Source organism: Jaculus jaculus, chromosome 2 (assembly GCF_020740685.1).
Source record: "Jaculus jaculus isolate mJacJac1 chromosome 2, mJacJac1.mat.Y.cur, whole genome shotgun sequence".
NCBI lineage: Eukaryota > Metazoa > Chordata > Mammalia > Rodentia > Dipodidae > Jaculus > Jaculus jaculus.
In genome coordinates this window covers 56,056,982-56,059,461 of record NC_059103.1, presented here as the reverse complement: position 1 = coordinate 56,059,461, position 2,480 = coordinate 56,056,982, and the positions used below count along the sequence as shown (strand labels likewise).

The 2,480-nt window shown below is 48.5% G+C and overlaps 1 pseudogene; it reads left to right on the top strand.

Annotated features, from left to right (window-relative positions):
- Positions 1-580: 580 nt before the first annotated feature.
- On the top strand, positions 581-1,667 carry LOC105943912 (annotated as a pseudogene).
- The last annotated feature ends 813 nt before the right edge of the window (positions 1,668-2,480 follow it).

Below are 2,480 nucleotides of genomic sequence, written 5' to 3'. Positions count from 1 at the left end.
TTGCCATCTGCTGCTAGTCCCTCAGTCAAGTCATGTTTGAAGGGTTGATTATGCTCTCCTGTGTTTCACTTGAAGTTGTGCTCTTCTAAGTGGCTTAGCCAGCCACATATAGGTCTGTGTGGCACACAAGTGCCCATGCCTCCTTTCTACCTGTCACTCGATGCCCTCAGCCTTTTCTAGGCTGTGGCCAAGACACGCAGGATTCCCTGGAACAGCAGAGCCATGAGATCGGCCTGCATGTCTGCTCATGCCAGAGCTGAGTCCTGCCCAAGAACTCCTGGCTCAGTGTCTTCTCCTCATTTCCAGCTAAGGGTTTTTTTGCCCTCCAAATTGAACAGAACAAAGTCAGGGTTGGGGTGGGGGGAGCAGTGATTATTCTGTTCATAAGAAATTCAATGATTCACATGGGAAACATGAAGTAGTTCTGGGCTTTGAGCTATTCATGGCAGCACCTGCATGGAAACATCACAATATTTCTGCTAGATGTGGTGTGAGCCGAACCGTACAATGCCCCACTGTGATACTTCTTATACATACAGCCTCCACTCAGGGTCCAAAGAAACATGAAATCTGGTGGGAGATGTGTTTGAACCTGAAGGCCAAGGTTGGGAAGGCTGAGGGGGGCCACCCAGGCATTCTTAGCAGGGTAAGTTCACAAACTGAGAGGCAGAGGCACAAGAAGCTGACAAAATCCTGAGCAAAACTTGGATACAGAGAACACAATAGGAGGCCAGGAAGCAGCACACAGCCCCACAGAGGACCTCAGGACATAGTCTGAGTTGCAGCCATGTTCCTGGTTAATTCATTCTTAAAGAGTGGTACAGGAGGAGACAGGGGCCTGGGGAATGGGCTCTGGTCAGTAGAGCCTGGGGCAGGGGCAACAGAGTGGGAGGCAGAGGGTCTTTGTGCATACTGGGTGGAGTCACCAGTGCCATAAGCTAGGAGGCTGAGCAGAGCCCCCACATATGCATTATTCCAACAAGAGTAAGGTTCAAGAGACCACTGCCAGTTGGACATGGCCTTTAATACCAGCATTCGGGATGCAGAGGTAGGAGGATTGCAGTGAGTTTGAGGCCATTCAGAGACTACATAGTGAATTCCAGGTAAGCCTGAGCTGGAGTGAGACCCAACCTTGAGAAACCAAGAGAGAGAGAGAGGAAGAGAATGAAAAGAGAGAGAAAAAAAAACCATTGCCCAGCAAGCTGGAAATGACATTGAGATTCATGCCACAGAATTCATGAATGCAAACAGTAAGGTAGTAACCCATCATCCTTATCTGAAAACTAATGGTTTTGGCATTGACACATGCCACAGCATGGTTGCTGTGATGGATAGCAACACCAGAGACAAGCTGAGTTTCTAGGAATTCAAATGCATGTGGAGCAACTATATACAAACAGAAGGATGTTGACTGATTGGGATCATCTGCAGTGGTGAACCCCCAGGGGCCTTTGAGTCAGCAGGGTTCCACCTGAATAAGCATCTTGACAACATGATCATCTCAGCACTACTCAGATAAGGGAGAGAACACAGACTTCTACAACTTCATCAGCTGCTTGGTCAGTCTGGATGTTGTGTTCTGTACCATTCACTCTCCTGAGAAAGAGAGCACTGGGCAAATCAAGATGACCATGGAGGAGTGGCCATAGCTGACTGTGCATTGCTGAATGGGTGCCTCAGACCTGACCCCTCACCGTATTACTTGGAACTTGATCCTGTCTGTAGTCATGTCTCTATGGTCACATCCTGTTATCCACAGGCCTTTCCTTCTCCCGGGCTTTAGGTTCCCAGTCAGCATCCAGGATCCAACAGGCCCCAGCATGCCGTACCCTGAGTCCCCCCTGGCTCTAACACATGCTAGCTTGCTCTGCCACACAACACCATACCCTCTCCATTTCTTCTCTCTTGTGTCTGTGTCAAGCCCAATGCACTGTTGCTTCCATGTCTCAAGGACCCTTTCTCAGTTTAGGGAGGTGTTGCAGTCCGGTTCGCATTGCTGGTAGAAATCACCCAACCAAGAGCAGCTTCTGGGAAAAAGAGATTTATTTTGGCTTAGAGGCTCAAGGGGAAGCTCCACGATGGCAAGGGAAAACGATGGCATGAGCAGAGGGTGGACATCACCCCCTGGCCAACATAAGGTGGGACACAGCAACAGGAGGGTGTGACAAACACTGGCATGGGGAAACTCGCTATAAAGCCCATAAGCCCGCCCCCAACAATACACTCCCTTCAGGAGGCATTAATTCCCAAATATCCATCAGCTGGGAACCTAGCATTCAGAACACCTAAGTTTATGGGGGACACCTGAACCAAACCACCACATTCTGCCCCTGGCCCCCATAAACTGATATCCATACATGATGTAAAATACAATGCATTCATCTCATTTTAAAAGTCCCCATAGTTTTTAATCAATCCCAATGATGTTCATACATCCCCATAGTTCAAGATCTTTTAACTGAGCCATAATACCAAAATAT